Raw genomic sequence first — 8,092 nt, forward strand, 5'->3', positions numbered from 1 at the left:
AAAGGGCGAGTCGATCCGAGCAAAGGCGCCCGAGTTACGGCCGTTTAAAGGTCAGGCGGTGGTACCCCGTATCTCGGCCGGGCTTAGGGTTAGAGAGACGAGGGTTGGCTCGTTGGAAAGGTCCGCTCGGGTGGAGCAACAGACCCAAAGGGCGAGTCGATCCGAGCAAAGGCGCCCGAGCTGCGGCCGTTGGAAAATCCGGGGAGGGACCGCCGTATCTCGGCCGGGCTTAGGGTTAGAGAGAAGCGGGTTGGCTCGTTGGATAGGGCCGCTCCGGTAGAGCAACCGACCCGAAGGGCGAGTCGATCCGAGCAAAGGCGCCCGAGCTGCGGCCGTGGGAAAATCCGCGGAGGGACCGCCGTATCTCGGCCGGGCTTAGGGTTAGAGAGAAGCGGGTTGGCTCGTTGGATAGGGCCGCTCCGGTAGAGCAACCGACCCAAAGGGCGAGTCGATCCGAGCAAAGGCGCCCGTGCTGCGGCCGTGGGAAAATCCGCGGAGGGACCGCCGTATCTCGGCCGGGCTTAGGGTTAGAGAGACGAGGGTTGGCTCGTTGGATAGGGCCGCTCCGGTAGGGCAACCGACCCAAAGGGCGAGTCGATCCGAGCAAAGGCGCCCGTGCTGCGGCCGTGGGAAAATCCGGGGAGGGACCGCCGTATCTCGGCCGGGCTTAGGGTTAGAGAGACGAGGGTTGGCTCGTTGGATAGGGCCGCTCCGGTAGAGCAACCGACCCAAAGGGCGAGTCGATCCGAGCAAAGGCGCCCGTGCTGCGGCCGTGGGAAAATCCGGGGAGGGACCGCCGTATCTCGGCCGGGCTTAGGGTTAGAGAGACGAGGGTTGGCTCGTTGGATAGGGCCGCTCCGGTAGAGCAACCGACCCAAAGGGCGAGTCGATCCGAGCAAAGGCGCCCGTGCTGCGGCCGTGGGAAAATCCGGGGAGGGACCGCCGTATCTCGGCCGGGCTTAGGGTTAGAGAGACGAGGGTTGGCTCGTTGGATAGGGCCGCTCCGGTAGAGCAACCGACCCAAAGGGCGAGTCGATCCGAGCAAAGGCGCCCGTGCTGCGGCCGTGGGAAAATCCGGGGAGGGACCGCCGTATCTCGGCCGGGGAAAGGGTTAGAGAGACGAGGGTTGGCTCGTTGGATAGGGCCGCTCCGGTAGAGCAACCGACCCAAAGGGCGAGTCGATCCGAGCAAAGGCGCCCGTGCTGCGGCCGTGGGAAAATCCGGGGAGGGACCGCCGTATCTCGGCCGGGGAAAGGGCTAGAGGCTCGCGGGTAGGCTCGTTCGAAAGCTCCCCTCCGGCATAGCGACCGACCCGAAGGGCGAAGGCCCCGGACCCGAGGCGCCCGAGAAACGGCCGTGGGAAAATCCGGGCATAGACCGCCGTATCTCGGCCGGGGAAGGGGCTAGAGGCTCGCGGGTAGGCTCGTTCGAAAGGCCCCCTCCGGCGGAGCGACCGACCCAAAGGGCGAAGGCCCCGGACCCGAGGCGCCCGAGATACGGCCGCGGGAATTTCCGCGAGCTTCGACCGGACGTATCTCCGGCGGGCGGGGTCGCACGGACCCGAGGCCGGGCTCGTCGGAAAGCCCCGGGACGGACCTTTCGAACGAGACCGGCCGCGCGTCCGGGCGACCTCCGAGGCGGACGCTAGGGGCGCCGGAGCCCCGGACGAGCGAAAATTCCGCGACCACCCGCCCGTATCTCGGCCCGGGAAAGGGCCAGAGACTCGAGGGAGGGCTCGTTCGAAAGCTCCCCTCCGGCATAGCGACCGACCCGAAGGGCGAAGGCCCCGGACCCGAGGCGCCCGAGAAACGGCCGTGGGAAAATCCCGCGGGGGTAGGCCGTATCTCGGCCCCGGAAAGGGCTAGCGACGCGCGGGTGGGCTCGTTCGAAAGGCCCCCCGCGGAGGAGCCACCCACCCGAAGGGCGAAGGCCCCGGACCCGGGGCGCCGGAGCAGCGCGGTAACGAAATTCGAATTTTCGACCGGAAGTATCTCGGGCCCCCGGGGTCGCACGGACCCGCGGCCGGTCTCGTCGGAAAGCCCCGGGCGAGACCTTTCCGACGAGCCCGGCCCCGAGTCCGTAGGACCTTCCCCGGCCGAGATACGGCGCCCGGCAGTTCATTGGCCGATATCTCGGAAACGGGGCGTCGTAGACGCTCCGTGGTATTGGTGACCTTGACGATGCCGGGTCAGACGAGTCGGCCGCGGGCACGGGCCCGGGGGCGCCGGCCGCCAGAGTCGGGTGGCTCGCGCACTTCCAGGCGGGCCGCTCGCGCACCTCCAGGCACCCCGACCCACTCGCCGAGGCCGACCGAGGTGCGCCGTCCCGGCCGCGGACCGGTCGGGGTCCCCTCTCGAAAGGGCAGTAGTGTGAACAGGTGCCATCGGGTATATAGGGGAAGGGGTCCTCTCGAACCAGGCCTTCGAACCCGCGCGAGCCTAGCCCGGCAAGGCTCACCCTCCCCGGCCACGGGTTCGGCCTCCGTCCCCCTGGAGGTCCGGCACCTCCAGGGTCCCCGACCCTGCCTCCCCTGCCCGAGGGGAGGCCTCCGAGGCGGGCCTGACAGGGCGGCCCTCCCTCCTGGAAGTCCGGTTCCTCCAGGGTCCCCGACCCTGCCTCCCCTGCCCGAGGGGAGGCCTCCGAGGCGGGCCTGACAGGGCGGCCCTCCCTCCTGGAAGTATGGTTCCTCCAGGGCACGCGTCCCTACCTCCGTAGCCCAGATGGGTGACTCCGAGGCGGGCCTGACAGGGCGGCCCTCCCTCCTGGAAGTCCGGTTCCTCCAGGGCACACGTCCCTGCCTCCTTAGCCCAGAGAGGTGACTCCGAGGCGGGCCTGACAGGGCGGCCCTCCCTCCTGGAAGTCCGGTTCCTCCAGGGCACACGTCCCTACCTCCGTAGCCCAGATGGGTGACTCGAAAGCGGGCCTGACAGGGCGGCCCTCCCTCCTGGAAGTCTGGTTCCTCCAGGGCACACGTCCCTGCCTCCTTAGCCCAGAGAGGTGACTCCGAGGCGGGCCTGACAGGGCGGCCCTCCCTCCTGGAAGTCCGGTTCCTCCAGGGCACACGTCTCTGCCTCCTTAGCCCAGAGAGGTGACTCCGAGGCGGGCCTGACAGGGCGGCCCTCCCTCCTGGAAGTCCGGTTCCTCCAGGGCACACGTCCCTGCCTCCTTAGCCCAGAGAGGTGACTCCGAGGCGGGCCTGACAGGGCGGCCCTCCCTCCTGGAAGTCCGGTTCCTCCAGGGCACACGTCTCTGCCTCCTTAGCCCAGAGAGGTGACTCCGAGGCGGGCCTGACAGGGCGGCCCTCCCTCCTGGAAGTCCGGTTCCTCCAGGGCACACGTCCCTACCTCCGTAGCCCAGACGGGTGACTCGAAAGCGGGCCTGACAGGGCGGCCCTCCCTCCTGGAAGTCTGGTTCCTCCAGGGCACACGTCCCTGCCTCCTTAGCCCAGAGAGGTGACTCCGAGGCGGGCCTGACAGGGCGGCCCTCCCTCCTGGAAGTCCGTTTCCTCCAGGGCACACGTCCCTACCTCCGTAGCCCAGATGGGTGACTCGAAAGCGGGCCTGACAGGGCGGCCCTCCCTCCTGGAAGTCTGGTTCCTCCAGGGCACACGTCCCTACCTCCGTAGCCCAGATGGGTGACTCGAAAGCGGGCCTGACAGGGCGGCCCTCCCTCCTGGAAGTCTGGTTCCTCCAGGGCACGCGTCCCTGCCTCCGTAGCCCAGATGGGTGACTCCGAGGCGGGCCTGACAGGGCGGCCCTCCCTCCTGGAAGTCTGGTTCCTCCAGGGCACACGTCCCTACCTCCTTAGCCCAGATGGGTGACTCGAAAGCGGGCCTGACAGGGCGGCCCTCCCTCCTGGAAGTCTGGTTCCTCCAGGGCACACGTCCCTACCTCCTTAGCCCAGATGGGTGACTCCGAGGCGGGCCTGACAGGGCGGCCCTCCCTCCTGGAAGTCTGGTTCCTCCAGGGCACGCGTCCCTACCTCCTTAGCCCAGAGAGGTGACTCCGAGGCGGGCCTGACAGGGCGGCCCTCCCTCCTGGAAGTCTGGTTCCTCCAGGGCACACGTCCCTACCTCCTTAGCCCAGATGGGTGACTCGAAAGCGGGCCTGACAGGGCGGCCCTCCCTCCTGGAAGTCTGGTTCCTCCAGGGCACACGTCCCTACCTCCTTAGCCCAGATGGGTGACTCGAAATCGGGCCTGACAGGGCGGCCCTCCCTCCTGGAAGTCTGGTTCCTCCAGGGCACACGTCCCTACCTCCTTAGCCCAGATGGGTGACTCGAAATCGGGCCTGACAGGGCGGCCCTCCCTCCTGGAAGTCTGGTTCCTCCAGGGCACACGTCCCTACCTCCTTAGCCCAGATGGGTGACTCGAAAGCGGGCCTGACAGGGCGGCCCTCCCTCCTGGAAGTCTGGTTCCTCCAGGGCACACGTCCCTACCTCCTTAGCCCAGATGGGTGACTCCGAGGCGGGCCTGACAGGGCGGCCCTCCCTCCTGGAAGTCTGGTTCCTCCAGGGCACACGTCCCTACCTCCTTAGCCCAGAGAGGTGACTCCGAGGCGGGCCTGACAGGGCGGCCCTCCCTCCTGGAAGTCCGGTTCCTCCAGGGCACACGTCCCTACCTCCTTAGCCCAGATGGGTGACTCGAAATCGGGCCTGACAGGGCGGCCCTCCCTCCTGGAAGTCCGGTTCCTCCAGGGCACACGTCCCTACCTCCTTAGCCCAGATGGGTGACTCGAAATCGGGCCTGACAGGGCGGCCCTCCCTCCTGGAAGTCTGGTTCCTCCAGGGCACACGTCCCTACCTCCTTAGCCCAGATGGGTGACTCGAAAGCGGGCCTGACAGGGCGGCCCTCCCTCCTGGAAGTCTGGTTCCTCCAGGGCACACGTCCCTACCTCCTTAGCCCAGATGGGTGACTCGAAAGCGGGCCTGACAGGGCGGCCCTCCCTCCTGGAAGTCTGGTTCCTCCAGGGCACACGTCCCTACCTCCTTAGCCCAGATGGGTGACTCGAAATCGGGCCTGACAGGGCGGCCCTCCCTCCTGGAAGTCTGGTTCCTCCAGGGCACACGTCCCTACCTCCTTAGCCCAGATGGGTGACTCGAAAGCGGGCCTGACAGGGCGGCCCTCCCTCCTGGAAGTCTGGTTCCTCCAGGGCACACGTCCCTACCTCCTTAGCCCAGATGGGTGACTCGAAAGCGGGCCTGACAGGGCGGCCCTCCCTCCTGGAAGTCAGGTTCCTCCAGGGCACACGTCCCTACCTCCGTAGCCCAGAGTGGTGACTCGAAAGCGGACGCGGGAGGGTGTACGTGGCGCACCCCCAGGCCGAAGAGAGGTCTCGTGAGCGGACGCGAGGGTGTACGACAGAAGGCCTGGAAGTCTCTGACTTCCAGGGTCACCGACCCTACCTCATGAGCCCGAAGAGGTGACTCGAATGCGGACGCGGGGGTGTACGTGGCGCACCCCCAGGCCGAAGAGAGGTCTCGTGAGCGGACACGAGAAGTACGACAGAGGGCCTGGAAGCAAAAGCGGGTGACTCGTGCACTTCCAGAAAAGGCAAAAGCGGGTGACTCGTGCACTTCCATAAAGCCGAAAAGAGGTCTCGTGAGCGGACACGAGAAGTACGACAGAGGGCCTGGAGGTAAAAGCGGGTGACTCGTGCACTTCCAGGGTCTCCGACCTTACGGCGCCTTCCGACGCGGGCGCCTCCTCCCGGACGAGCCACGGGAAGGGCCCCTTCTCTCAAGGGGCGGTCGTTTGAACAGGTGCCATCGGGTATATAGGGATGGGTGCCTCGAAGTGGACCTCCAGCGTCCTCCCTCCCTGCGACAGATCCCAAGAAAGGTCTGTGCGCGTCGGTGTGCGATGAACGAAAAACCGTTAAAAGAACTGGAACGGTTGGAACGGACGAAGGGCGTCTGATGTGAGGCAGCGCCCCGGGCGAGTGTCGGCCGAAGGCTCACAATTAAAGAGCTCATACCCGAAAGATGGGAAAAAACGATCCGCCCTGGATCATCAAGGCTAATGCCTAAAAACTAAAGCTACCTTGGGTGATGGAACTCGGCTACGGCCGCAAAACGATCCGCCCTGGATCATCAAGGCTAATGCCTAAAAACTAAAGCTACCTTGGGTGATGGAACTCGGCTACGGCCGCAAAACGATCCGCCCTGGATCAAGGCTACGGCCTAAAAACGGCAAAAAAAGATCCAAAAGTCCCTGGATCAAGGCGCTTCGGCTTAAAACCTGTGAAAAGATCCGCCCTGGATCAAGGCTACGGCCTTAAAACTGCTCAAAAGATCCGCCCTGGATCAAGGCTACGGCCTTAAAACTGCTAAAAAGATCCTAAAGTCTCTGGATCTAGGCTACGGCCTCAAAGACACACGTGTTGTGAGAAAAGATCCGCCCTGGATCTCCAGGCTACGGCCTCAAAGGTTCGACCCGACCATATATGCTCAGACACGGGCGAACACAAAAGCGTAACAACCCCTGTTGGAACCGTCGAAGGATCTCGGCGTCGGCCGTAAAACGGAAACCCCCCGGTCGTCGGTACGCGTGTGGCGGTCGAGGGCCCCCGGCCGCCGGTCGGGCGGGCGCGTGGATAGGTCTCCCGAGCGGTCAAGGAGTCCCGGAAGCCGGTCGGGCGAGCGGCCGGCCCCGGGGCACCCTACCCTCTCGGGCGCACCGACCCCACGCGTTTCGTCTCGGTCGGCGTCCGGGGTTCCGAGACACCCTTATGTATCTGTGTGACAGACGGAGTGGCACACCGTCTGCGGCGGGACAGGGCCGCCGACCGCGATGGAAGTCGAGTGTGGCGGCTTCCAGGGTCCAAGACCCTATAGACGGACGGAGTGGCGACCCGTCTGCGGCGGGCCAGGGCCGCCGACCGCGATGGAAGTCGAGTGGGGCGGCTTCCAGGGTCCAAGACCCTACAGACAGACGGAGTGGCGACCCGTCTGCGGCGGGCCAGGGCCGCCGACCGCGATGGAAGTCGAGTGGGGCGGCTTCCAGGGTCCAAGACCCTACAGACAGACGGAGTGGTGACCCGTCTGCGGCGGGACAGGGCCGCCGACCGTTACGGAAGTCGAGGGGGACGGCTTCCAGGGTCCAAGACCCTATCTGTGTGACAGACGAAGGTGCATCGTCTGGGGCGGGACAGGGCCGCCGACCGCTATGGAAGTCGAGTTGGGTTGCTCGTGAACTTCCAGGGTCCAAGACCCTCTCTTCGTGACCGACGAAGGTGCTCTGTCTGGGGCGGTACGGGGCCGCCGACCGCTATGGAAGTCGAGTTGGGTTGCTCGTGTACTTCCAGGGTCCAAGACCCTCTCTTCGTGACCGACGAAGGTGCTCTGTCTGGGGCGGTACGGGGCCGCCGACCGCTATGGAAGTCGAGTTGGGTGGCTCGTGCACTTCCAGGGTCCAAGACCCAACGCGTTTGACCGACGAAGGTGCCCCGTCCCCGGGCACGGACGGGGACGGGCCCGGCCTCCGGGCCGCCGTGGAAGTCGAGTCGGGTGGCTCTCGCACTTCCAGGGTCCTCGACCCTATCTGTCTGACCGACGAAGGCGCTTCGTCTCGGGCGGGCCAGGGCCGCCAGCCGCTATGGAAGCCGAGTCGGGTGGCTCGTGCGCTTCCAGGGTCCACGACCCTGCCTTCGTGACCGACGAAGGCGCTCTGTCTGGGGCGGTACAGAGCCGGGCCCCGTCCAGCAGGGGACGGTGGCCCGAACAGGTGCCATCGGGTATATAGGGAAGAGCACCTCGCTGATTCTCCAAGGTGATAGGCTACCGGATCCCATGACCTCTCGAGCCCAGCGAGAGGCCTCTCGAGCGGACACAAATGCCTCGAAAAAGTCCCTCTGCACTGAGGTAGTGACGATTCTTATTACGAATGGCAAATCATCCAAGGAAGGGACGAACCCGGCTGGCCTCGGCCGTTAAACGAGCCGGCTTCGTTCGGCCGCTAAACGAACCGGCGTCGTTCGGCCGCAAAACGAACCGGCGTCGGCCGCTAAACGAAACCCCGGGCGGGACAGGGCCGCCCACGTCTCAGCCTTAATGACCCGTTACGGGGTGACGCCCGGATACGCTTTGTGTGTCAT

This window comes from Paramisgurnus dabryanus, unplaced genomic scaffold, assembly GCF_030506205.2.
Source record: "Paramisgurnus dabryanus unplaced genomic scaffold, PD_genome_1.1 h2tg000273l_1_35592__unordered_in_group3, whole genome shotgun sequence".
NCBI classification, from domain to species: domain Eukaryota; kingdom Metazoa; phylum Chordata; class Actinopteri; order Cypriniformes; family Cobitidae; genus Paramisgurnus; species Paramisgurnus dabryanus.